Here is a 27926-nt window from a genome sequence, read left to right on the forward strand (position 1 = left end):
TTTTTTTTTTTAACTCTTCCTGACAGCAACCTCTTTGCCTGCTGAATGGCCCACGGGGGGAGTAATGTTGGGGCTCTTCACTGCGGAGGAAGTGCCCATCAGTTACACTATATTCAACGAAGTACGAATATTTTCAGCGAATTGCGAGAAGTACTTTAGTGCCCGAACTGGATAAATTAAGATGAGTAGGAGTAGGACTAACCCCAAACGTATTCATGAAGTGCCAGAAAGTGAAAGCTGCACTTTTTGGTTAGTTTTTAAATCAATCTACCTTTAATATCAATCTAAGTTTGATGTGTTATTAAGAATTTGATCTAAAAAGTGTTTCTCACTGTCCTACGTGCTGTTACATGTAGTTACTACAAAATCGCCCAGCAACAACAGGTGGTAGGTGCGCTATTAAAAAGGAAAATCTTAAACGTAGAATCAATTAATGCCTAAAGTTTTCACAGACAAAAATGATGTTGAATGTGCGTTTTGGTTTTTAATACATACATTGTATACATGTAAGCACATAATGAAACTATATAAAAAAAGAGTATCCCTTGGATGATAAACGAGAGAGTTAACATTCAGGAAAAAAAAGATACTAGTGGAATTAATGTCGATGTAAAAGTGAGTTTAAACTTTCAATATCTGTAATGTAACCATCGTCTTCCTAAGCAATAGCCCCAGGCCGCCTAGCTAGATGTACCAACTAATGTTCTGACTAGATTATACCTAATGAGAAACAGTGTACCTACTGATTAACAGATTGCTGTCTCGTTTACTCAAGGGAAAATAAATATATAAATACTACATAAATACCACATAACTACTGTGACCGACCGACGAAGGCACATGTTTTTATGCGGCTCGAAAGAACGAAGGTGTAAGTGAACATGAAACAGTCAAGCGCCTGGATATTAACACAGCATCCGCAGCAGGTGCCGACACCTGTAGGTGCACCCATCAGACCTTACAGGACACATTCTATTGTTCAGCTCCTGGGTACACCCACGGAAACTCATAATCTGCACTCCACACACAGCACCGGTAACAAAAGGTCACGACTGGGCATCTTGCGAGAAGAAATAAGAAGTTTGGAACTCGGCAGATTGTAAGGAATGGCCCAGACGGTGATCCTTTAGGAAACACACGCAGGACCTGCACCCCAAAGACCCCCGAGAGGAGCTATGAACACCCCGCGCTCAGTGGGGAAGAGTAGCGCTTACCTCGGCAGGACGCAGGTCGAGGCGCTTCGGTCGATGTGCAGAGCCAGGGGGAATGCGGCCGGTGACACAGGCAGAGCCGAAATGAAGGGAATGTGGTAGGCCGAGACAAGTGACACTTTCGGCCCAGGTTGCCTAGCTCTGGCGGCCCCACCCTCTGCGTAAAGAGCAGCGGGTGAAAGGCCGCCGGGGAGTTTAAACACGAAGACTGGCAACAGGCCCCACCCTGCCCCCACCCCGGGAAGCCAAAGATGGAGACACGGCGTCCAAGGCACAGAAACCCTGAGCAAGAACCGATGCAGCTGATTCACCGCCTGCTGCGTGCCAGAGGCTCGAACATGTCAATTCAACACATTATTTTTGAAAAGCTTAAGCAAAAGTTCTGTCGAAAAATGCCACCACAGGCAAAATGTATTGCTTCCACGAAGCTCTGTCATGCGAAGTACCTTAAATCCGCTCTGCTTTTTTACACACCGAAATGTTGCACTCTGGTACTTGTAGTGTCCCTTTTACTATTTTGTGGAAGGTGCTCCGCTCACAAATCCCGGCATGCAAGGTCTAAGAAGGGTGTTGAACGTGACACAGAACCCTCTGATCGCTGTGAAAAGGAAGCTACGATTTACCTCCCCCCCCCCCCCTGCAGTCAAACTCTGCACACAGTCCTTGCTTTTTACCTCAAACACGCCATACAAACTGTATTAAAAGAGATGGCTGCCAGGGGTACCCTTTCTCTCAGTGCATGCCACCAGCGCCCCAGCACAGTGGCCAATACCATCTTGGTAACCCGAACACGACTACCAGCGACTACATAATGCGAAGGTCAGGCATTAAGCAAAAATAGGCCTCACACTACAATTAGAGCTGCTAATGCAACAGGAAGGAAGTTACACAAGCAAAAGCGGCCATGTTTTAAAAAGCAGATTGATCAAAAGCTGACCCGCCTCAAAGACGATAGATCACCACTAGAAATGAAAACTCCCAAACGATCGCTTTGCATAAAACACCAATATTCTTGAAGTACAGGCAGACACCTGGCACAAACCCCAAGAGCTCTGGATGCGAATGATTAATACAGTATGACCACGTGTGCATGGGAGATGCAACCCAGATCTGACTACGTGTCAGCAGCGACAGCCTGTATGTGCCCCAGGGCCCGAAGTGAGAAACATTTCCAGCACGTCACCAGCAAACGACAGCGGCTTGTCGAGGCATCTTGATAACAGAGCATTACCACAAACGCAAGCACACCCACCAACAGCCATGGCAAACCGTACAAGCGTGGCGGCCAGATCCAGAAGAGAGACCCCGGTGCTCGGCAGGAGAGGCGGGGGTCCTTACAGCTCCGTTAACTGACTCACAGACCCCATTACAAGAACAAAGGCTCACGTAGGCCCCGTTTACTGAAAACTTCGAGCAGCAAAGAATAAACAGTATTAGAAGAAAAAACAAGCGTTAGCAAACCCGGTAGGTCTCGCCTTTGTGACCCATTACCTCGGGCAACGCGTTTTGCTGACACTGTGCAACAGCCGCATACATCACAACGGTACAACTTCTTTCTAGTTGGGAGGAAGAGAGGGAGTCTGATGTCACAAGCTCTAGCTGACACCTTGGAGTTTGGATGCACAGTATATGCTCATTGTTCAAAAATGGGAACTTGTCCATCCCGTTTATTTTCCTTCGGATACTGATTGTTTATCCTTTGCTGCTCGAGTTTTTCAGTAATGCAGTTGTCATAATCTCGCCTCAGTGTCTTTATTAGAATCCCGTAAAATTTGTGGGAGGGGGTGGGGGGAGTCTACATTTTCTGCTTGGGTTGCAGGCTTACCCTCCTGTTGGACGGGAATGTTCCATGCATAGTATATGGGTACACAACCCTGCCTTGAGTGACCCAATTACATTTGAAACGATATATGACCTTTTAACGGCCCAGCTCAGGTGCTAATTTAGCGTGAGCACTGCAGTCCAGTATAGGCCTGTCCATTGCAATGCTAAGGTCAGAATTGTTTTTTTCCCCACTGTCGACATGGGGCTTACGCCTATGTTGTGAATTGCTGTCTAGAAGCGATGGTGGCAGCATACATATTTTTGTGAATGAAAAGTCCTGAACAAACTTTTTGTTCTGTGCCATAGAGGAGTGTGGCCTACCTGCTGCACTCAATCAATCAATCAATCAATCAATCAATCAGAGTACTTGTAAAGCGCTCTACTTACCCGGGAGTGTCTCAAGGTGCTGAGGGGAGGGGGTGCCGCTACTGCTCGAAGAGCCAGGTCTTGAGGAGTCTTCTGAAGGCGAGTAGGTCTTGGGTCTGCCGTATGTGGGTAGGGAGGGTGTTCCAGGTCTTGGCGGCGAGGTAGGAGAAGGATCTGCCACTGGAGGTTCTTCGTTGGATGCAGGGGACAGCAGCAAGGGCATGGCTGGCGGAGCGGAGCTGGCAGGTGGGGGTGTAGAAGCGGAGTCTGCTGTTCAGGTAGGCTGGTCCGGCGTTGTGGAGTGCTTTGTGTGCGTGGGTGAGGAGCTTGAAGGTGATCATCTTGTCGACGGGGAGCCAGTGTAGATCTCTCAGGTGGGGGTGATGTGGCTGCGGCGGGGGACATTGACGATCAGTCGGGCAGAGGCGTTTTGGATGCGTTGTAGTCATCATAGGTGTTTGGCTGGGATTCCTGCATAGAGTACGTTGCCGTAGTCCAGTCTGCTGCTGACGCAGGTAAAAGTTTTGCTTCAATCTGGCACCAAGAGTATTGTGATGATATTATGTGTGCATGTAGCGTGCATATGTACATTGTGAGTGGCACAAAGATGACAGAGAGACTGTGTCCAATCAGGGTATGTTTGCTGGGACTATTGGGATACATTTTGATGGCCCCTGTTTTGAAGCCAGCATCATCACTACCTGCGGTGAGCCATCACCTTTCACACAGTCTGTACTACAACCATAAAATGGCATTTAAATAGAAAGCATAACAAACATGTTCTACAGTATTTGACAGTGCATCTACATACCCTGTATAAGAAATGGGACTATTAATTGGGGCGCAACTGCCCACTTCAAGGAATAATCACAGCCCTCATCAAGACAAACCCATAAAGTCATGAAATTCACCTAAGATCAGCCTCCTGTTAGCTATGGCACCGAGCAGATACGCTTAACTGTGGGCAATGTGTAAAGCATGTATGTCACACCAAAACAGTAAAAGTCAAAATGCAATACAATAAAACTTAACAGAATTAGAAAAATAGAGTAAAATTTAATAAACAAAATGACACTAAAATGCTAGAAAAATCTAATAATCGGAAAGGGAGACATGAATTTTAAAAGTTTTAAGTAGAAATAGAGTCAATATAAAAGTAAAGCATTAATGATCGTGTATGGTTGTGGTAGACCAGAACCTAGGTGCAATTTCCGGCTGACTGCGAGGAAGCGCAAGTCGGATACATGAACCAAGTTTATCCCGGTCAAAGAATTTACTTTCTCACTTGGAGATAATATTCAGAAACTGCACTAAGACTAAGAAAGGTGTCACATGATCCGATTTCCTTCCTCCTTTTATCAGGTCAACTGCAACACAAGAGACCTAGCATGTCAGCTTGCTTCACATTGCAGTCTTCAAGGTGCAAGAAAACCAAAGCCTGAACACCATTATGAAGTGGGCTTGTGGAGTGGTGAAGAGTTTGTTGGAGAGGTGGGTGTAATCAGTTATTAAGCAGTAACATGGAATGAATTTGCATGGGGAACCCAATCTGGGGTTCATAAGTTAGAGTGGTAAAAACTTAACCGCAGTCACACCCAATCCACACATTTTATCATGAGCTAGACTAGACAGGCATCCACTCCCCATCATGTAACACATTCTCCATCCTGCAACAAAAAGAGACCGGATGAAGTGCTACAAGGAGACACAAGTGGCAACAGGGTGCTATACCAACGTTAAGTAATCATAATACCTGAAAGGCCCCAAACAAACCTGGTGCCATATGCATGGGACTAGAAACTTGTACAGAAGATGTGAGTTTTGGATCAGAGTGCTTAGTGTTGGTGGCTTTGAGAGTTGCGGACAGAAGTCAACACTTTCTCCCTTTAACCACTGCACTGTAAGCATCACAAGAACAATTTTGTTAAAATAGGGCTGCATGAACAGATTGAAAACTTTAGGGAACGATTGAGGGACTGCCACAGCCTGCTTAGAATCTGAAAACAGAATGTTAGAACAGGAGCAAAAAGGACCGATCTCCAGGAACATGTGCACAACCACAGCCTGATAGGCACATAGGAAGGAATTATTTTTAGAGAGCACTATCAAATGCAAATCCAAAATTATAGCACTGTATTAATTATCATGGCAGATCTGCAAATACAGATAGGTAAGGGCATGTTGAAGCACAATTAAAATACAATGATCAATTCCATATCTCTCCCCGTCCTTCTAGAGTTCAGTTACTATGTTTACTCTACTCCTGTTGAAAGGTGGAGTCATGCATGTCCTTTCTTGTAAAAGTTTGTAATTTTAAAATAAGATATTCTTACAACACAAGCTCAATTTGAAACGTTAAATTAGAACGGACTGACAGATTGAGCAGAGGCTTAAACTGAGATTCAAACTTAGCAATAATAAGCTTCACGCAAGGGAACAGGCCAATCAAAGTAATCATAAACTTGTTGATCAGGCTGAGGAATGCGGACGCTGGCTGCTTTCCCTTGCAGTCCCGCCTACACATTGACATAACCCAGGGCTGGACCCAGCGAGAAAAATGTAACACATCCACGGACAATAAAACTATAAATGGACCTTACTCTCCAGATAACTACCACTCCACCAAACTCACTCGGCTTCAGACTTGGGCGAAAAGACCTAAAACACATGCTCATCAAAAATAAAAGTGGGGAATGTGTCACAAGAGTGAATGAAGAAGGTCTCTCTGACCATCTTGCACCTTCAAAACACGGAATGAATATCTCGAACCTGCACGGATCCCAAAAGACTAACTTCTTATGAACCCACCGCCTCAAAGCACCTCTTTTGCAACAAGTATCTGTGATTCAGCCCGCAGTCTAAGCCAGCCGAACCTCATTGTGATTGTCCTGGATGATATCAGTACATGGTTTGAGAAACCTGATCAATCTTCAACAAAAGGCCTATCAGGTTGTAAACTTTAACTGAGGCAGCTCAATACCTACTTAAAGCTCTCTGTGGGACGCACTTGAGATAACATTTTCAGCAACAGTGCCAACACACACATTTTCAAACTCTAGCCTTGATATGGTGCAACCATCTTGCCACCCCCTTCATCACCATTTTACCAAAACAATGCAACTCCAAAGATTCGCCAAGAATAATGCAATGTGCTGGAAGAAACGGGGAAACAAGATACCAATGTCTAAACCCATTTCAGAAATCTTAAGCTACAAAGTTTCAGCAGTTCCTAAATTAATTGGTGTTAAAAGCCTTTTTTACGACCATCCTGTGAAAGAAAAAAACCAATTACAAGCCACTCGCACCTGCTGCACGTAATGTTTCACCAAGGAGCTCCCAACCCTCAAAGCAAAAATATATATTTTTTTATAACTCATGGAACCATACTCCCTTCAACTCCACATCCACAATAAGAGCATACAAAAGATGAAAAAAAGGAATGTTACTCCTTTTGCCTCACCTTCGCATTGTGCCCTGAGAATTTTCTCAAGATTGTTCACAAATCTATTTGTCTAGTAAAACAAAAATCCCTATGTCCAATTTAGTGCATTAGTGAGGTGACAATTAATGACAACATTCTTATAAAAAAATCAGAGCTGAGATAATGGATTCTCCGATTACCCACCTTTCGATTATACCAGCTTCAGAACATACCAGTGATATTTCTAGAAAATATCTGAATATTTACTCGCTCTGCATATGCAGATGCTTTGTTCATAAATTGAATCAGTTTATCCAAGTTTTCCGTTCATGGAAGACCTCCAAATATGCTACAACTTTCAGTATGACAGGATTTTGATTTTAACAGATTTTGGGATATATCTTTTTATAACTGCACCATTGCTCTCGTTCTTACTTTTTCTGATGCAGTGTCTTTTAAATTGCTATGACAAATTTACTTTCATGTATTTACTTGATTTCACAAAATGCTACTGTAAATAAGCCAAGATTGTGGTACGGTGCCACATGGTGACCAAAGAGACTTCTGGCCTGGTCTACTCAACCACATTGTGTATTTCATGGGCAAATAACTTCATCTCATTGTGCATCAGTTCCTGTGGTGGCCGTAATTGTGAACATGTACTTAGTTTTATCTCCATTACACGCATTAGCATTTTACAATTCGTTCAGCTCTGCAAGGTCAGAGTCAAAATGCGATGAGCCGATTCTCCAAGTTATTTAGGTATGTACGTTTGGAATACACATTCAAGAGTTGGTTTTGCATTCATTAAAGGATTTAAAAAGCATGAAGTTGTTCGTTTGGGCAAATCTACTCATATCGGCTGGTATCAGGTGGGCGGCGGTAGTTTCAGGACGGAAATGCCACGTGAGCTAGTGAGACACTCACACACCTACCAGTTCAAGGGTGTTCACAAACGCTTCACCAGATCCTTCCAGCCTGGGAAAGATTATTCATTTACTCCTGGCAAGAGCAGGAATAGAAAAAATATGTTTCCATGGTGTGAAGGATCTCCAGCCCCTCCATAAACAAGCATTTGCAATGCAATAGGTCTCGCATTAGGAAAGTCTGAGTTATTTGTCCTGTACATGACAAATTTGTTATTTATGTGTTATTTTTGGAAATTGTGAAATTAATAGCTTTGTCATTTACAATGGTAATACTTTTATTTTTTGAAAATGTGACACCTATAGCATTTTTAATGCAACATTTTTTGTATTTACGTGACTTATAAGTATTGATTTTACAAATAATGTTTTTTATAAAAAAAAGGGAATACTTAAATAAAAGTTATTGTAATTTATAATGGCAATAGCTTAAACTTTTGTAAATAACTTTTGTGAAGATTATGTTCAGTGTATTTTATCGTGACTAAAACATAAGAACAGAAGTGAAATATCAACATTTTTTTGTGACGTTTGTAATGAAGTTTGAAACATTGAGGGAACATATTTGAACCAGTTGTTGTTGTTGAATGTTTGCACAGATTGATACTGTGGTGGCGCTGTGTGATGTTGTGGTGGCGACAAGTGATGCTGTGGCGTTCAGTGATGCTTTGGTAGCGCATAGTGATGTTGTGGTGCCCCTGAGTGATGCTGTTGTTGTGCGATAGATAGATGGAGTGAGGGCGATAGATAGATGGAGTGAGGATATATAGAGTGAGGGCGATAGATAGAGTGGGGGCGATAGATAGAGTGGGGGCGATAGATAGAGTGGGGGCGATAGATAGAGTGGGGGCGATAGATAGAGTGGGGGCGATAGATAGAGTGGGGGCGATAGATAGAGTGGGGGCGATAGATAGATGTGTGTGTGGTTGTATGTGTGTGCGTGTATGGTTGTATGTATGTGAGTGTGCGGTTACAGAAGGATGTATGTGGAAGAGAGCAGCAGATCAGCATATTATAAGAGAACAGGGAGTTAAAGAAGGATGCGTGTTGAAGAGATCAGCAGTTCAGCACAGGAGAAGAGAACAGGCAGTTAGAGAAGTTGGCGGTGGAAGGGAACAGCAGATCAGCACGGGAGAAGAGAACAGGGTTTTGGAGAAAAGGGCAGGGTGGAAGAGAGCAGCAGATCAGGATGGGAGAACAGAACAAGGAGTTAAAGAAGGAGGCAGGTGGAAGAGAGCAGCAGATCAGCGCAGGAGCAGAGAAGAGAACAGGGAGTTAGAGAAGGGGGCGGGGTGAAAGAACAGAATTTTAGCACAGGAGAAGAGAAAAGGGAGTTAGAGAAGGAGGCGGGTGAAAGAGAACAGCACAGGAGAAGAGAAAAGGGAGTTAGAGAAGAAGGCGGGTGGAGGAGAACAGCAGATCAGCACAGGAGAAGAGAAGAGGGAGTTGAGTAAGGAAGCGGGTGGAAGAGAACAACATATTAGCACAGGAGAAGAGAACAGGGAGTTAGAGAAGGGGGCGGGGTGAAAGAACAGAATTTTAGCACAGGAGAAGAGAAAAGGGAGTTAGAGAAGGAGGCGGGTGAAAGAGAACAGCAGATCAGCACAGGAGAAGAGAAAAGGGAGTTAAAGAAGGCGGGTGAAAGAACAGCAGATCAGCACAGGAGAAGAGAACAGGGAGTTAAGTAAGGAAGCGGGTGGAAGAGAACAACATATTAGCACAGGAGAAGAGAACAGTGAGTTAGAGAAGAGGGCGGGGTGAAAGAGAACAGCAAATCAGCACAGGAGAAGAGAAAAGGGAGTTAGAGAAGAAGGCGGCGAAAGAGAACAGCAGATCAGCATAGAACATGGAGTTAAATAAGGAGGTGGGTGGAAAAGAGGAGCAGATCAGCACAGGAGAAGAGAACAGGGAGTTAAGGAAGCGGGTGGAAGAGAACAACATATTAGCACAGGAGTAGAGAACAGGGAGTTAGATAAGGAGGCGGGGTGAAAGAACAGCAGTTTAGCACAGGAGAAGAGAAAAGGGAATTAGAGAAGGAGGCGGGTGAAAGAGAACAGAAGATCAGCACAGGAGAAGAGAAAAGGGAATTAGAGAAGTAGGTGGATGGAATATAGCTTAAAGGTTATCACAGAAGAAGAGAACGTAGAGTTAAAGAAGGATGCGGATGGAAGAGAGCAGCAGAACAGCACAGAAGAGAACAGGGAGTTAAAGAAGGAGGTGGGGTGGTAGAGAGCAGCAGGTCAGCACAGGAGAAGAGAACAGGTAGTTGAAGAAGGAGGTGGTGGAAGAGAACAGCAGATCAGCACAGTAGAAGAGAAGAGAACATGGAGTTAGAGAATGAGGTGATGTGGAAGAGAGCAGCAGATCAGCACAGCAACAGAGAACAGGGAGTTCGAGAATGAGGCGGTGTAATAGAGCAGTAGATTAGTACGAGAGAATAGAAGAGAACAGGGAATTAGAGAAGGAGGTGGGTGGAAGAGAGCATCAGATCAGCACAGCAAAAGAGAACAGTGAGTTAAAAAAGGAGGCTGGGTGGAATAGAATAGCAGATCAGCACAGGAGAAGAGAGCAGGGAGTTACAGAAGGAGGCAGTGTAAAAAAACATTAGATCAGTAGAGGAGTAGAGAACAGGGAGTTAGAGAAGGAGGTGGGGTGAAAGAACAGCAAATCAGTACCGAAGAAGAGAAAAGGAAGTTAGAGAAGGCGGCGGATGGAAGAGAGCAGCAGATCAGCACGGGAGAACAGAACATGGATGTAAAGAAGGAGGTGGGGTGGAAGAGAACAGCAGATCAACACAAGAGAAGAGAAAAGGGAGTTAGAGAAGGATGTGGGTGAAAGAGAACAGCAGATCAGCACAGGAGAAAAAAAAGTTAAAGAAGGAGGCGGGGTGGAAGAGAACAGCAGATTAGCACATGAGAAGAGAACAGGAAGTTAAGTAAGGAAGCGGGTGGAAGAACAGCAGATCAGCATGGGAGAAAAAAACTGGGAGTTAGAGAAGTAGGCGGATGGAAGACAGCTTAAAGATTATCACAGGAGAAGAGAACAGGGAGTTAGTGAATGATGCTGGAGGAAGACAGCAGCAGATCCGCATGTGAGAAGAGAACAGGGAGTTAGAGAAGGAGGTTGTGGAAAGGAACAGCAGATCAGCACAGAAGAAAAAAACAGGGAGTTAAAGGAGGAGGTGGAGTGGAAGAGAGGAGCAGATCAGCACAGGAGAAGAGAAGCGAACCAGGATTTAAAGAAGGATTTGGGGTGGACAAGAGCAGCAGATCAGCACAGGAGAAGAGAAGAGACCAGGGAGTTAAAGAAGGAGGTGGGGTGGAAGAGAGCAGCAGATCAGCACAGGATAAGAGAACAGGGAGGTAAAAAGGATGCAGGGTGGAAGAGAACAGCAGATCGGCACAGGAGAAGAGAGCAGGGAGTTACAGAAGGAGGCAGTGTAAAAAAACAGCAGATCAGTAGAGGAGTAGAGAACAGGGAGTTAGAGAAGGAGGTGGGGTGAAAGAACAGCAAATCAGTACCGAAGAAGAGAAAAGGAAGTTAGAGAAGGAGGTGGGGTGGAAGAGAGCAGCAGATCAGCACAGGAGAAGAGAACAGGGAGCTAGAGAAGAAGGCAGTTGGAAGAGAGCATCAGTTCAGGTCGGGAGAAGAGAAGAGACTAGGGAGTTGGAGAAGGAGGTGGGTGGCAGAGAGCAGCATAACACCACATCAGAAGAGAACATGGAGTTAAAGAACAAGGCGGGTGGAAGAGAGCAGCAGATCAGCACAGGATAAGAGAACAGGGAGTTAAAAAGGGTGCAGGGTGGAAGAGAACAGCAGATCGGCACAGGAGAAGAGAACAGGGAGTTAGAGAAAGAGGCAGGTGAAAGAACAGCAATTTAGCACAGGAGAAGAAAACAGTGGGTTAAAGAAGGAGGCGGGGTGGAAGAGAGCAGCAGATCAGCAGGGAGAAGAAAACAGTGATTTAGAGAAGGAGGCGAGTGGAAGAGAGCAGCAGATCAGCATGGGAGAAGAGAACAGGGAGTTAGAGAAGGAGGTGGGTGGAAGAGATGAGCAAATCAGCACAGCAGAAGAGAACAGGGAGTTAAAGAAGGAGGTGAGGTGGAAGAGAGCAGCACATTAGCACAGGAGAAGAGAACAGTGAGTTAGAGAAGGATGCGATGTGGAAGAGAGCAGCAGATCAGCATAAGAGAACAGGGAGTTAAAGAAGGAGGCGGGTGGAAGAGAGCAGCAGGTCAGCAGAGGGCTAAAAGAAGAGAACAGGGAGTTAGAGAATGAGGCGGCGTAATAGAGCAATAGATTAGTACAGGAGAATAGAAGAGAACAGGGAATTGGAGAAGGAGGTGGGTGGATGAGAGCATCAGATCAGCACAGCAAAATATTGCAAATATTTTTGGGGTGCATTTTATTTTTAATGCAATCACCAATCTTGCTTATATTTTATGCATGCATTTGCATACGGTTGTGAAGCTTTATGGAAACTCTATAAACGGCCACAAACAATTATATTTTGCAAACTGATGTACATATTTTTATATTGGAACCATTTAAAGCAAGGAAGCAGATAGATCTCACAGCTTCCTGTATTCACTAAGAGTGTTTACCTTAACAGTAAAAGTTTTGCGTTAATGAATAATGTATACAAGTTTGAACATCTTGTATCTTGGGATACAAATCTTGCCTTGGCAGAGGCAGACAATCCTCTTGTGGCAGACAATCCTTTTCTGGCCGCCAAATTGTTTGTGCTGCAGGAGGAGAGTCCTCTTCTAGAGAGAGGACAACAAAAACATGACGAATTGTTGTCATTCGTATCAAACATAACTGCCCTAGGCACAAGGAATTCACCACTCCTATGTCAGAGGGCAGGAGGGTTTGCTCATGAATGTAGTACATTCAGCTGAGTGCCTGACTTCGCCTTTGGACCAATGGGGTATCCTCCTAAAGATGGTGCTGCTGGAGTGGTCAACTCTTCAATCTAATTTGAGGCTCCTTCCTACAGGCGGTCAAGTTATCTTTTCTTTGCAACGTGATGCCTGCCTGCAGGAAAGAGTGAGGGTGGATCACCTATTACACTGCAGGCTTACTTACACTTCAGGCTACATTTTGATGGCTCGTCTCCTCCATGTATTGTGGAAGGGACCATCAAGTTTACAGTCACAGGAAATAATGTGTCACTTTGTATCTACAGTTTTCCATGCAACAAGTACTGTCTTTTACCCGGTCCACCTGAAAAATGCCAATCACGCTCATGCGATGTCCTAGATTAACATAGCTGGGAAGTACCTAAAAGCTACACAATACCGCTAATTAGAGCCCTGTTACAGCTTTCAGAATTAAACAGCTTTGCAAATACAGAAACCTTTGTGAATTTGTCATGAGGAAGAACATAGCTATCGACTTCTACAATCTGGTAAGTGCAGTAATGCAGGACACGCCAATTTAGGCACTTTTGCCTATTTACTACAAAGTGGCTTGGCCCCGGCAGATGAAGATTTCTAGGGTCCAATGTCCAGCTACAGGGCTCGTTGGAAGAGTTCTACAGCAGGCATGCCAGATGGAGAGAACAGATTAAATCATAAACACACAAGTCATGTTTGTCAATTCCAGCAAACCTAGTAAGATAGCTAAACCTCCAAGACACACCCAAGACAAGAGAAAGAAGGTCACACTCGTGATACGGCAAGAGACCAAACCGTATTTTAATTTTATTTTCCATTTCTTGTATAGCGCATGGCTATCCAGACACTGGCTTTCCAGCGCTTGAATAGGTATCTTGAGCAATGCAATGAAGCATTAAAATGACAAACAGGGAGATTTTTTTATTGGTTTCTAAAGCAGAGGAGGTTGTCATTGGCCCCAAGATGAATGGGAAGGGAGTTCCAGAGCCTGGAGACCAGATAAGCAAAGGATCGCCCTCTGCTTCTGGCACTGCTAATTCTGGGAACGACCAGAAGAAACTTTTTGTTTGATCTCAATTCAATGGCAATGCAGTAAGGGACAATAAGAGGTTTCAAAATATGTAAACCCTGAGCATACTTTATCTTGTGTGCTGTGCAAAGAACTTTAATTATTTTCTTGACTGGCAGCCAATGAAGGCTATCCAAGGCTGGGCGTGCGGACTGACATTTAGGGAGGCTCAACAAACCACGAGCTGCAGCATTTTACATAGGCTGCTGTCTCCTTAAGACATAGGCAGGGCGGCCTAGGTAGAGTGAGTTACTGTGATCCATGCGTAAAAGAAGGTGCCCTTGCACAACTGTTCTTCATGTTGCCATGGGGAGCCTTTTAAGCGTCTTTCTTAAAGTTCTTAACAAGCCAAAGCAGACCTTGCAACTTTTTCGGCCTGTGAGGCCATGGGGAGATCCTCATCTAGAAAAACTTCCATGCTCTTGACTTCCAGTGTCGGAGACACGCGGACCCCTAGGCATGCAGGCCAAATGAGGTAGTCGCAGAGAGAAGGATTGTTCCTGACCACCATGACCTCTGTCTTGCCGTCATTCAGTTTGAGGCAACTAGAGGCCATCCACAACTGTAAGCATGCCAACTGAGAATTCAAATAGGGGATACTCAATGAACAATACTGTGCTACAACGTATGATAGGGGAACCAGAAATGTACCCCAGCTAAGGCAAGAAAATACTGCCCAGGGACTGCAGTGTAGTGCAAAACAAACAAACAAACAAAAACACACACACACACACTTTCTTTAATGTAAAAGTAAAAGGAGTTTGAACCTGCTAACAATATTTCTAGTGTGTTATACAATACAGACAGATTTAGCAAAATACAGCAATTTTGTGAGATGGGCGAGTAGTTTCCCATTGCCTAGTCCAAGCAGATACAATGCTGTGCGCAGGACAATATGGTATGTTTAAAATTACATTTATCTGAATGGTTTTAAGATATATGTTGCTGTGTGTGGTGTTGCTACTACTACTTGCTCTACTTGGTAGGAACTACTAAAACAGGCAGTACCAAACTCTACTCATAATAATACCATGACTGCTATTAATACAGTTACTACCTGTGCGACTACTGCTAGAACATTGTGTACTACATCTGCTACTTATTACGAGGACTGATAATATTCAAAACAATATATACTCAACTGTCCCTACTACTTGTACTGTTGTTACTGCTAGTGCAAAGCCTGGTGCTATTAGTCCTATATCTAGCTCTTCAACTGCTAAACTAAAAGAACTAGCATCACTACTACCACCTCTGGTACTACTAATAAAACTACTAGCACTTGTGACCATATAGGAGGCAGTGCTACCATTGCGGTCTTCTTTAGGAGTAGTGATGGTATTACTAATTCTGATAGTCCTGGTAATACTGATTGTACTTTTAGTGCCAGTGGTAATAAAATAGTAGAATGCTACTATTTAGGTAGTAGTAAAATCAACAATAAAGGTGGTGGTAGAAGTAGCATAACTGCCAGTATGCATAGCAGTAGTGGTAGTACTTGTACAAAGGAATGGGGGCATAAGAATAAATACTAGTCATAGTAGCAGCAACCTATAGTAGTAAACGATCAAGTACTTCTATTGATACATCTAACACTACTGTTCGTACCAATAACAACACTTATAGCTGTATTGTAATATTAAGAATGGCAGAAAAACGAAAGAGTTTCGAGTTTCCACGCCCAAAGACATCTTATTCACGCAATTGGAGGTAGGGGACTTTTGCTAGTTTAAGATTATTCAATGAACACCTTGGTGCTTCGGACCAAAAAGACCGGGTGATGTGAGGAGCAAGACGGAAAGAGGCTGGGTTGGGGTTTCGAAAGGGTAATACCTGCAGCCCAGCCCAATCAGCCGCTACCCGTGTGAACAAAGTATTCAGTGATTTGCTTCAATCAGTTTCTCAGAATAAAAAACCCTTACTCAGTGCTCCAACCCGAACATTCACTCACCAGACCCAAAAAAACCACTGTACTGAACCTTCGTAAGCTCAGAGGTATTTCCCCTCTTGCATTCTTTAAAATGGTCTTAAAAAACCTGCTAAAATGAAGAAACTGAGGCAGCTACAGCCGGGGACCAAATGTTTGGTGAATATGCGAATGCATCAGGTCTGCGGGAACATAGATAGAAGAGCGATTCTTCTTTGCCAAGAATGTATTGTTTCACTCTATATGCACACACATCCATCTTTACATCACAGACACTGCTCTTAATTCAGCAAGCATTTCAAGGCGGTACGGTGACATTAAAAGTCTTTCAAACATTTTGCATCACTTAAGGAACGACGCCATAGATCTTTAAACGCCTACTAGCAAGACATATGTAAACGCGCAACTGTTCTTCACGACTGCCCTTTAAAAGGCAGTCATGGAGAACAGTTACGCGTTTACATATGAGGTAAGAGGTGCATCCAAATCCCTATAATGTGAACACCAAATAAAACAAATAGAAAACAAATTAAACCATATAATCAGAATGAGTAAATTAAAGCAGGTAAATATTTTATCACAACAAATAGATGTAGGCTAGTTTTCTGCAACACCAATTTTAGTCAGGGTTCCGATTTACTAGTAATAAAAAAAAACACAGTATTGATAAACATTATTTGATTAGCATGTTGAATGTGTACAGTTTAAGTTTAATAAAAGGATGTACTTTCTGTACTATCTTTTGTATCAATGTGTAGGAAAATGTCAAACTAGCCAGATCTGCCTCAGAGGATGGCACCTAAAAACTGTTTTAATGTATAATATGTTACTTAATTTGCCCTTAATTACACATCATTTGTTTTTTCTTTGAGACACAATGTTATAAACCATGCAGGCAGAGGCTATGAACATATGTGCTAAAGTAGTGTAATCGCTCTCCTGTAGTGTTCGGCCACTTATAATATAGGTTGGTGGAGATGAGGTGAAAAGGATTTTCAAGTTTTTGAACAGTCATGGATGTATTTTCAAATTGCAAGTAGTGAAGCAGTTTATATTGCAAAGTCATGGTAAATCCCAGGTTAAAAGAAATGCAGCAGACTAAAATACAACACTCCTAGCAACTGATGGTAACCAACTTAAGCACCTAAAATACAACTAGGACTGATATACTAATAAAGAAATCAATGTACATGAATGCCTCCGATTGTATTAGTATGTACCTAACCTTCCAAAGTTTCACAGAAGTGCCAGGCTCACTGGAGATGCATTACAATTACTGAATAATTTAAAGGCATTTCCTATCAGCGGAACTATAAATAGCTGCATCCACTTTTTATTTACTTATTCCAACGTTGCCTACCGAATCAGCCCATCTCAGAGCTTTAGAAGCATTGAGAGCAGGCTTTGAAACACAAAACGTTAAAACCAGGGGCCCTATTACTCAAAGTGTCCAGGGTGACAAAGGGGGTTTGTGCCCGCTTTCCATGCCCCCCTGGGCACTTTGGTATTACAGATGGGGACACAGATGCATCTGCGGCCCCTACTGTAGTAAAGATAGTGCTGATGCCCATATAGCTCCAGCAATATCAAGAGAGGGTGTTCCCTCATTTGCGTGGGGTGTGGTGCCATGCAAATGAAGAATTCGCATTTGCCTCTGTGCCCGTGCCATATTACCGATGTGAGCACAGAGGCAAAGAAGCTGTCAGGAGGCGCACCAAAAGAGTGCCACAAAAAAGTGGTACACTGTCAGTGTGCTCCCCGAGGGCAGCCCTTCCAAGGGATGTAAGGGGGCTATCAGCACCCACCTGCAAGGGGGATCTCTAATCCCTTTTGGAAGGGCAGGCGGGTTGCCCCTGAACAGAGAAACACAGAGCAGGTTTTAAACAGCTGCTATGTATTTCTCTTGAATGCGCAGCCCTGGGAGCAGAGCACGTTCACGACCGCCCGGAGAACAACGCATTCTTCATAATTCGGCGCACTTTCCCTGTTTGCACCTGGTGCACATGATTAAAAGGTGCACCGTGACGCAAACTGGGTGAGTGCACACTTTCAGTAATATGGGCCCTGCTGTTCAACTAAAACTGCTTACATTCTTCTTACTCATTAAGATCAACTACTATTCCCTTAAGCTCAGCCAGGCACCTGCTTATTCTCTCAGTGAGAATATGGTCATGTCATGGATACTAAAATTGTGTTTAAAGAAGGGTAAATATTTGGGCCCTGTTTTGTGTCGGGAGCCTAACTCCACTGCTGATGCATTAGGGAAGTTGGAGACAGGGAGGAAAGAGACAAGAACATTCGGAAAAGGCAATAAAAGAAAATCCCAAGATTGCCTTGGCTTTAAAAAGGGATGAAAATAGTCCTATATTTAAGAAAATTTGAAATAGGTTGTCAGGTTAGCCCTTAACGTACTGCAATTTAACACTATATGGGTGTCTAGCCTTTTTAGCCACTAGAGTATGGCCTGGTAAGGGGAGAGCTAGGGGTGTTTATTACCTGGTAGCTCTACAAGCATAGCCGAGTAGATCACCTTCTAGACTCCCTTCTGGAAATGTCAACTTGAACTGTCAGCCTCTCACGTCTCCCCTGGCTATAACAAAACATGCACCTTTTTGCATTTTATCCTTACCTTGATATACTTGGGTCACTTGCTTTGAAGTTGATGCACCAAGGTGACTTGCCTGCTACCACTACAGCCGACAGGCCTTGAAGGCTAGGCAGGCCCCTGCCACTCGAGGGCAGTACCTAAGTTTTACATCAAACAAACATTGTACACCTATATCCAATACTATACAGCTCAGAAAGAGGTTTTTGCCCTCTTCTCCCAACTAAAGAGGAAAACAGTCAGGGAGTCAGAGCTCCACTTTCAGAAAAATAAAATATTTGTAGGCAAAAATCCGAGCCTGCATTGCTCTTTTTGTACCTTATGGGCATCAGTTATTCCTACATTCTCGGTATCCGAGCTTGCCAGGGAGCATAAACTCAATTACCCAATGTGCACTAAACGCAGGTGATAGTATAGGTAGAATTCGCACAGATGGGCATTTATTTGCCTCTATGCTCAAGAGATATGACGTAATAACAGGGCTGCCGACCCTGGAAACTGCTGAACCAGGCACGAGTCTCAGCATTTGCTCAATATCTTGCGATTCTTGGCAAATAGCTTAATCTCACTGTGCCAAAAATCGTAGATGGACACACATACACAGTAACAATCGCCACTGTTCTAGTTAGGTCGGGTTTTCCATAGGAAGTACATTTTTATATCCCCAATATATTTGGTGCCATTTGACAACTCTTCCCAAAAAGTTTATCCACCTCAGCCCATTCCTAACAAGTTTCACACAACCAGTCTAGCAGGAACCAAGAAAAGGGGGGTATCCCAAAACACTAATTTCACATATTAATTCCCCAAATAAAATTCTGGGAAGCAATACAGTAAAAGAGCTAAACTGAATTACAAGCATTTTTACAAAAGGTTAGAACTGTATTCAGAAAACGTGCTTTTTGTTCTTTGACGTAAATCCGTTAAACCAGGTTTAAAAACTTTGCTTTCAAATAGGGGCTTCAGGTGGTCATGTAAGGGGTTAAAAAGATGTTGCTATACAGACTGCTGTTGTTGAGATATTCTCCGATTGGTCACTTCAATGAGGACTAGTCAACCCAGATTGGCTCTACACAATCTGAATGATATGATAGGTTAGCCTCTACAGAACTCGGTGAAATGGGTCTTGCGCATTGAGAATTAATTAAAACCAATACATAAGGGAACAGGGTGAGCACACCCTGAGCCCTAAAGTACTTGTGGGAGGGTCTTGGCTAGCATGTGGAGGTCCCATAATCCACCCCCCCCCCCCGATTGGCTAGCCACAACATGTTGTGGTTGCATGTACATGACTCAGAGACTTGGTCCCTCCTGAAATACACCTAGTTGCCTGTTTAAGAGGCTGACAAAAAAGGAGCATATATAAGACGTGATAACGGAGTTTGTCACAATATAAATCATTTGTTGGAAGTGCCATACTAAATTTAGGAATTATGGTATGGTATGAGGCGATTTAGCCCTGTGAAAAATGTCGATCCTCTGCTGGGATTTGATGAATCATGTTAGAAAGAAAACTGTTTTCTCTCATGATTTTCTCATACACAATATTGGAAGGTGCTGCAGAAGTTAAAATGCAAGCTCACGTTCAATAATTCACACAATCTTCATCAGCCATGTGAGAATAAAGTCTGATTTTCGGAATAAAGCCCTTCCAAACCCAGAAGCAGCCGGTCAGTTGATGTCCCAGCCTCCTGGACAATGGAGCACTAACACTGTATTTATGACAAATGTGTAAATCATCTAAAGCCATCTTGAAGGAATCGAAGCTGTATAACCCAATGCATTTCCTTTAGAAAGGAGAAAATGAAGGAAAGGAGCAAAATGAGGGGATTATTTTTGTTATCGATATTATGGTTAGTCTCTAGAAAACTAAAATGAGGAGACTTTTCTATGAGTTCTCAAATATCTTCTGCATTCATTTCAGTAAATCATTCTGCCATGCAGACTGAAACTTGCAGTTTTACCACAAGCAGCAGCCTGCCAGGTGCATCTGCAGCTGATCACTAGGATGTTATCACAGAGTTCTAACGAGCAACTAGTGCGCTAACATTCTGTATCAAAGATAAAAAAAATTGGAAAAGCCTCATTGCCATTTAGTTGGAATATGAGCAGTTGTGCGTTTCTCTGCTGGCAAGCTGTGAAATGGATGCAAATTTTGAAATGCGGATTAAACTTCTTGTGGTTTAAGTTCAACTTTGGGGCTAACCTGCTTTTGTTGGATGCATTTACGGCTGATGCCCAGCTGAGAGGTTAAGCGCACCGCCTGGAAGCGGGTCCTTGCAGGCTCATCATTTCGCTTGCAGCCAGGAATGAAGAGGGCAGTGCCATACGCAGGATGGTGCTGTCTGAGGCATAAATTCCACAGCTACAAAGCAAGGCGGACAGCACCTGGTGTGGTACTTCTCTCCACTTGGAACATTATTTCAGTTCAAAATTGAAGGTATTAGGGGCAGCCCCACAAGGGGAAGATGTGGCGCACTGCAATGACCAGAAGGCCTTGCGAAAGGACACGCCCACTGAGGCAGGTGTTTAAAATATCTACGAATGTGCGCTGTGTAAAACAGTCTGCTAACGTCTCTGAACTTTGCCTCTGATGAAAGGATGAGGAAATCCTGAAACGCGTCAGGCTGACATTAATCTTCGAAGACTGCAGATGTGTGTTTCTCTGCTGGCAAGCTGTGAAATGGATGCAAATTTTGAAATGCCGATTAAACTTCTTGTGGTTTAACTTCAACTTTGGGGCTAACCTGCCTTTGTTGGAGATATATATATATATATATATATATATATATAGATAGATAGAGATAGAATAAGAGAAAACAGCTCCCTCAGCCAATCAAATTGCTCCTTTTTAAAAAATATATATTTTGCACAACCACAGGACTCTTGAGCCTCTCGCAAACCCAAACATCCAGAAAAGGTTAACCTTAATTTCTCAAAAACTACTAAAACAGGGGAGGAGCTTCGCGGGCGACCAAGATGGCCGCATAAGCTCGGAGCTCCGTGGACCGTCCGATCCACCGCAACTATCCTGCATGAAATCCTGTCCCACGTTGGTGGAACTGTAATGCTGGCGGCCTACTGAGGCGGGGACTGCAATCGGCTTCCAAATCGGTGACTCCTGAGCAAAGTTACGTCGAGCTGAACTCCACTCCGTGACGGTGCCATTGTCCATCCGGACTTCGCCACTTCGTCACTTCGTCACTTCGCCTGATCGGACTACACGGGGCCTGCCTGCCATCTCCTTGGTGCTGACACTGCGCACTTGCCTGGCCCTCGTCGATCTGCTCGAGACTTTTGATCCGTCTGCCCCTCGGCTGTGGATCCTGACCTGCTGCCGCCTTTCCTTTGTCCTCAGGAACCCATCATGGCGGGCAGAGGCGATCCGGACAGGGCATCGAATAAAGGTGGTCGGGGCAAACCACAAACACAGAACAACCGAATGGAGCGGTATGTGAGCCTCAAGTCGCCACCTACATCGGGGGCCATCTCTAAAGGGGCCCCAGTGACTAGCCCGCCGGACGGCTCGGATCCTACCCTCATGGACATCATGGGTGCCATCACCAGCCTCCGTGCCGATGTACAGCAGCAGCACGAGACTCTGTCCCATAAAGTGGACTCCATGGCTATTGACATTTCCCTCATCAGGACCGACTTGGGCATGACGAACGAGCGAGTGAGAACGCTTGACATCAAGACTACCAGTCTGACCTCGGATGTCTCCGAATTACAAACTGAGGTCCGTAACCTGCGATCGACTGCCGATCTTTTCTCCAAGCGACTGGAGGACTTTGAGGGGCGAGCCAGGCGGCAGAACGTCCGTATAGTAGGGGTGCCGGAAGGGTCCGAGAATGGCGCAGCGGACCTGTTTGTGGAGGAATTGGTCAAGACTCATCTGGCGCCCTCTGGACTGAGTAATTTCTTCTCAGTGGAGCGTGCCCATCGTGTGCCAGAGGGACCACCCAAAACGGGGGCGACGCCGCGGCCGATTGTGGCGCGCCTTCTCAATTTCAGAGACCGAGATGCGATCCTTCAGGCATCCAGATCGCACGGGCCACTACACTACCAGAATGCGGAGGTGCATTTCTACCCGGATTTCACCAGGCTGGTACAACGTCAACGGCTGAGCTACGCGGGAGTGAAAAGACGCCTCAGAGACATGGGTCTCAAGTACTCTATGCAGTTCCCAGCGAAGCTCCGTGTGGAACTCAAGGGACGTGCCTACTTTTTTGACTATCCTGAGAATGTTAGCGAGTGGCTGGACACTGTATCGCCAGAGCGTGATGAGCATGAAGATGATGTTGGAGGCGCCTCGGGCGGAACGGGGCGGCAAGAATGAACTGGGAGCCGGGGCTACCCCTGCCTCGAATGACCGCCGGACTGGTGTTTTTTGGTGCTATTACTCTCTCCTTTATTTTCATGGTGGGTGGCGGGACGATTTCACGGGGATTCCTCACTCCTCTGGGTCTTCTGTAGAGTAGTTAATGGGGCGACAGGCACACTGCTGGTTGGGGGGGCTCTTTAGTCTAATGCAGGGGTGCAGGGTGGGGGGTTTGTTGGGTACAGTTATGTTCTGTGTTGTTTTTCTTTTTCTTTCTCTTCTGTGGCAATTGGACAATGGCGATCCTGTACCTTTTTTGATGCGAGTGTCTTTGGGAGATGGGTGGGGCGGGCAGTGGAGGGATGAGGGGTAGGGTGTTAAAAATTCTCAGTTGGAATGTTAACGGGTTGGGTGACCGAATCAAGAGAGGGGTGGTCATACAACTGATTAAACGGCATATGCCAGATGTCGTACTTCTTCAGGAGATACACTTGGTGGGCAACGCTTGTAAAGCCCTGAATCGCAAAGGCTATAAAATGGTGGCGCATTCGGGGTTCTCTTCCGGTTCCAGGGGGGCGGGAATTCTTGTGCGCGCGTCCCTTCCCCTAGAGATAGAGACCACTTTGGTTGATGATAGGGGGCGGTACGCCGCCGTGGCTGGGAGGTGGGAAGGGCGTTCCCTTACGTTGTTGTCTGTGTACGTCCCCCCAGGGCTCCAGTCTAGTACTTTTCAGGACCTTGGTGGTGCCATCTTGTCTATGCCGGCTGGTCGTTTGATAGTGGGGGGTGACTTTAATTCAGTTTGCTCTGGTCTGCTTGATCGTCAACCGCCCCGCGAACTACGTGGACCACAGATGTGGCTGCCGTCTTTCCTTGAGTCTACTGGGCTGGTGGACGGGTGGCGGCTTTTACACCCCACGCTCCGCCAATTTTCTTTCCTATCGGGCGCGCATGGGAGACTCTCGCGTATTGACTATGTCCTTACGTTGGCTTCGGACGCGCTTGCCGTTTCCGAGGCCCGCTTTCTTGCGCGGGGCATCTCCGACCACTCCCCGCTATGGGTCTCCTTTGACTTTGGAGTGACTCTGTCGGAACGCCCGGCAGCGGTCAATCCATGGTATTTCCGCGATTTCAAGACCCGCTCCCTCCTGGCCAAATCTATTGATCTTTACTTCTCCGAGAATGTGGGATCGGTGGAGTCGGCCGTTACACTGTGGGAAGCCTTTAAGACGGTGCTCCGTGGCGAGGCCCAGGCGATTATCGCTGATACCCGTCGTACCAGAGACTCAGACATGCTGACTATTGAGCAGGAAGTGTTACGCCTCGAGGCCCAACTGGGATCCGATCCAGACCCCTCGGTCATCCACGCACTCTCGCTGAAACAGGCGGAGTACCACGCCCTAGCCACTAATGCCGCCCTTGTCCTGGCCAAGGAACAGCAAGGCCGCATTTACGATGTGGGCGATAAGGCCGGGAAGTTGTTGGCTTGGCTTGACAGAAGGGAGATGGCCAGCCGTGTGGTGCCAGAGCTTGTTGGCGACGACGGTGCGATCCTTACGGATCCTAGCGCCATTGTTGATTCTTTCGCAGATTACTTTCGGGGGGTCTATGAGTCTGCCTCTGACTCTTCGGAGGCGGACTCGTCGGCCTTCCTCTCTGATATCGACTTGCCCAGCCTTTCCGAGGAGGACAGAGGGGACCTGGATAGGGACATCACTGCGGACGAGGTCGACCTTGCAATCCGCTCACTTAATACCGGAAAGGCCTCCGGGCCCAACGGTATACCGGTGGAACTGTATAAAATCCGCTCGGACGCAGTCTCCCCGCATCTCCGTAAGATGTTCTTGGAGTCCTTTGAGAGAGGCTCTCTCCCCCTAGACCAACGACTGGCCACCATCGTGATCATCCACAAGGAGGGTAAACCACGAGACGTTTGTCGTTCCTACCGTCCTATTTCCCTCCTGAACGCGGAGCCCAAGGTCCTTGCCAAACTACTGGCTAATCGTTTGATTGGAGTCATTAGCGAACTTGTGCACCCCGATCAATCCGGATTCATTCCCCACCGTAACACTGCCCTTAACCTGCGCCGCCTCCATGGGGTCATGGCCCGGGCCCACACTCTTGAAGAGCCGGCCGTGTTGGCGTCCTTGGATGCCACTATGGCCTTCGACTCGCTCGAATGGCCTTACCTGTGGGCAGTCCTGACCAAACTCGGGTTTGGCCCTGTCTTTGTGAGCTGGGTGAAGCTCCTGTATGCGGACCCGATGGCCAATGTCACAGTCAATGGCCGCCTTTCGGCGCCGTTCCCCCTACGTCGCGGTACCAGACAGGGTTGCCCCCTGTCCTCTCTATTGTTTGCCTTGGCCCTTGAACCCCTGGCGGCATTGTTGCGTTCACATCCTGATTTGAGAGGCATTACGTGGGCCCCTGGTTTTGAGGACAGGGTCTCCTTGTATGCTGACGATATACTGCTGTACCTGTCTTCACCTGGCAGATCCCTTATCGTAGCCTGTGATGTCATCAAACTCTTTGGGCGGTACTCTGGCCTGGTTATTAACTGGGCCAAGTCCTCTCTCTACGTCCTCAAGGGGGATACTCCGCGTCTCCCTAGAGGCTGCGGTATTCAGATTGCTTCACGCGGTTTCAAATACCTGGGCATTTACATCTCTGGTAATGCCAAGCTCAGGTATGACAACAACCTGCTCCCTCCTTTGCAGAGGTTGCGACGTAACGTCGACAGCTGGCGCCACTTGCCAATCTCCCTTCTTGGCCGCGCCGCTCTTTTCAAGATGATGGCCCTGCCCAGATTCCTGTACGCACTTCAAAACGCACAAGACCCTGTCCCAGCCCGCTACTTTCGTGAGCTTGAAGGCCTACTCCGTAACCTCCTTTGGGAGGGTCGCCCTCGCGTCGCCCTCCATAAACTCACGCTCCCCTGGTATGATGGGGGCATCGCCCTCCCCGACGTGCGCCGTTATTACTGGTCTTCGCAGCTAGCTGCCCTAAACCATGGGTTTTACGGCCCAGTGGTGAGCCCTGGATATGCTATGGATAGGTGGCTGGTGGGCGACTGTAATTACTACCGGGCCCTATATTCCAAGTCTTTTGACCGTAAATTAACGGGCCCCACCCGCACGGCAGTCCGCACCTGGAAAGCGGTTACTAAGGCACAAGGATGGCAGGGCAGACTCACGAGGTTCACTCCCCTCTTTGATTCCGACATCCTGGGTAGACTCTGGCACACCAAGGGTTTTGATAGGTGGGACCTCATCGGCATCAGCAGGGTTGATGACATGCTCTCCAAGGGTTTGATTAAGACCTTCCCCCAGTTACAAGCTGAGTACCAGCTGGGCGCGACGGAGTTCTTCCGCTATGCGCAGCTGCGACATGCGCTGCTTTCGGCCTCTCCGCCGGACGGTGTCATCCCCGAAAGTTCCCCACTGGAAGATAGGATCCTGGATGGGCATATGCCAGACAGTGCGATTTCGCTCTCGTATAAGAAGTTGATCAATACACGCACGGACCTCCTCCTTAGCTTGAGAGACCAGTGGGTGGCAGATGGCCTTGAATTGGACGACGAGGATTGGCGGGGTGCGGTTTCCTCTCCTAAGGAGGTTGCCATTTCTTCCCGTCTTCGCCTCGTACAGTTTAAGGTCTTGCACCGGGTGTATGTGACAGGGCCCCGATTGATGCGTATGGGTTTCTCATCTGACGGTCTCTGCCGCAGGGGCTGTGGAGCTCCTGCCACTTTCCTACATATCCTCTGGGAATGCCCGGTGATCGCCTCCTACTGGAGAAGGGTCCACCGCGTTATGGAGGAGGTTACTGGCGTGGCCTCCCAGGCGGAGGCCCGGCGATGCCTCTTGAATGTATGGGAGCCTTCCGACCATAACGTTGCACAGACTAGGTGGGTCACCCTTGGGAACATGGTGGCGAAGAGAGATATAGCCCAGAGGTGGGGTGCGGCCGAGGCCCCCCTATTGGTACAGTGGAAGGCCAACATGGACTGGTGCATGTTTAGGGAAAAGACAGTCTATGTGGCCAGGGGGAAACCTCGGACTTGGACGAAAATTTGGGGAGCATGGAACGAATATAGGGGGGATGTGTGTTTACCGCCTGAGCCAATTGATCAACATGATACCGCTTTTCCCTAACCTGTGACGCCGGCTGAGCGCTAATGTAACTTATTCTCCTGATACCTTCCCCCTCCTGCCTCCTGCCCATTCTGCAATTTCCTTTAATAAGTGTTTTCCTGCCTTATTCCCTACCCCTCCCCGACACCCAGCGTCACGTTTTCTACACTGCCACTTTCGCGCCCACGGGCGCCTGTTGTTGTATTTATATTATAAAATTAACCTTCGATGAATATGTCTCATCTGTTTGACACTATTTTTCTCCTTTATTTCTGCTGCCTCGCCTCCGGGATGTCAGGCTGAATAGCTGTGTGTTCTGGTATCAATAAAGGTTTTCAAAAATTTAAAAAAAAAAAAAAAAAAAAACTACTAAAACAAATTTACATGAAATCACAAAAAGCATGCTTTCCGGACCAAGATCTAGCTTTCTGCCAAATTTTGTTTAAATCTGTTGACATTTTTCTGGAATAGCTGTTCAATTTTCCTGCAGAATTTTTTTTTTTCCTGGCCCCTGCTAGACGGATCACCCCAAAACCTTCTTGGAAAGAACTGAGGTTTAATAACTTTAAGCAAAGATTTGTCCCACAGTGCCGAAGTAAATAGCATACCAAAAAATCAATTTCCTATAGTAACTAGTACCGAACCATAGTCATGACTAGGACTATAGTACCTAAGCAACAAAACACAAACACTAATTTTCACTGAAAAATAAAAACAAAAAAGGTTAAAAGAAAAGAGTGCAGTTATTGCGAAGATGGCTAATAAAATGTTAGATTATGTCAAAACAGAAATTTACAACAAAAAAAAAAAGTTAAAAAAACGTTTAAGTTAGGTGTTGTAGTAAGGTAAAAACAATTGTTTAAAAATCAAAATAAAAAACTCTAAAAGTCACTAGTTATACTTTACTTAGCTAACTACAACCTGTGCCAACCGCCATGCACTATTTAATGCACCACATTTTGGTATAGCAGTACTTCATTATTTTGTAATCTTAACATTTGTTAATATTATCTGAACAAAGATTTTCCCTCATTAGTACCAGCAAAAATAGCATCAAGAAACAGAAAGGGGGCCAGTCAACCTTTACAATGTGCCTCCCGCTGTGCAGCAACAGGTGTTGCCGCATTTTTTGTAACTTTTGATCCTATAGAGCTAGAAACTTTTTTAAATCTGCATATTATTCAGCGGATGATGGATTATGTGGCAAATTCAGAATCTACTTGTC

The 27926-nt window shown here is 45.7% G+C and overlaps 1 protein-coding gene across 2 annotated transcripts in view; it reads right to left on the reverse strand.

The window, feature by feature from the left end:
* The window catches only part of OSBPL2 (oxysterol binding protein like 2), a 342788-nt gene that overhangs the window by 294556 nt on the left and 20306 nt on the right, over positions 1–27926 (reverse strand). The window contains exon 1 of one of the 2 annotated variants that reach the window (XM_086932857.1): positions 1215–1342. The exons of the other annotated variant lie outside the window; for it this stretch is intronic. The gene's annotated coding sequence lies outside the window, so the exon portion shown is untranslated. Of the gene's footprint in view, positions 1–1214; positions 1343–27926 lie in introns of those variants that run through there. 2 annotated transcript variants of the gene reach the window in all.

Source organism: Lissotriton vulgaris, chromosome 7 (genome assembly GCF_964263255.1).
Source record: "Lissotriton vulgaris chromosome 7, aLisVul1.2, whole genome shotgun sequence".
In the NCBI taxonomy this organism is placed as follows: Eukaryota; Metazoa; Chordata; class Amphibia; order Caudata; family Salamandridae; genus Lissotriton; species Lissotriton vulgaris.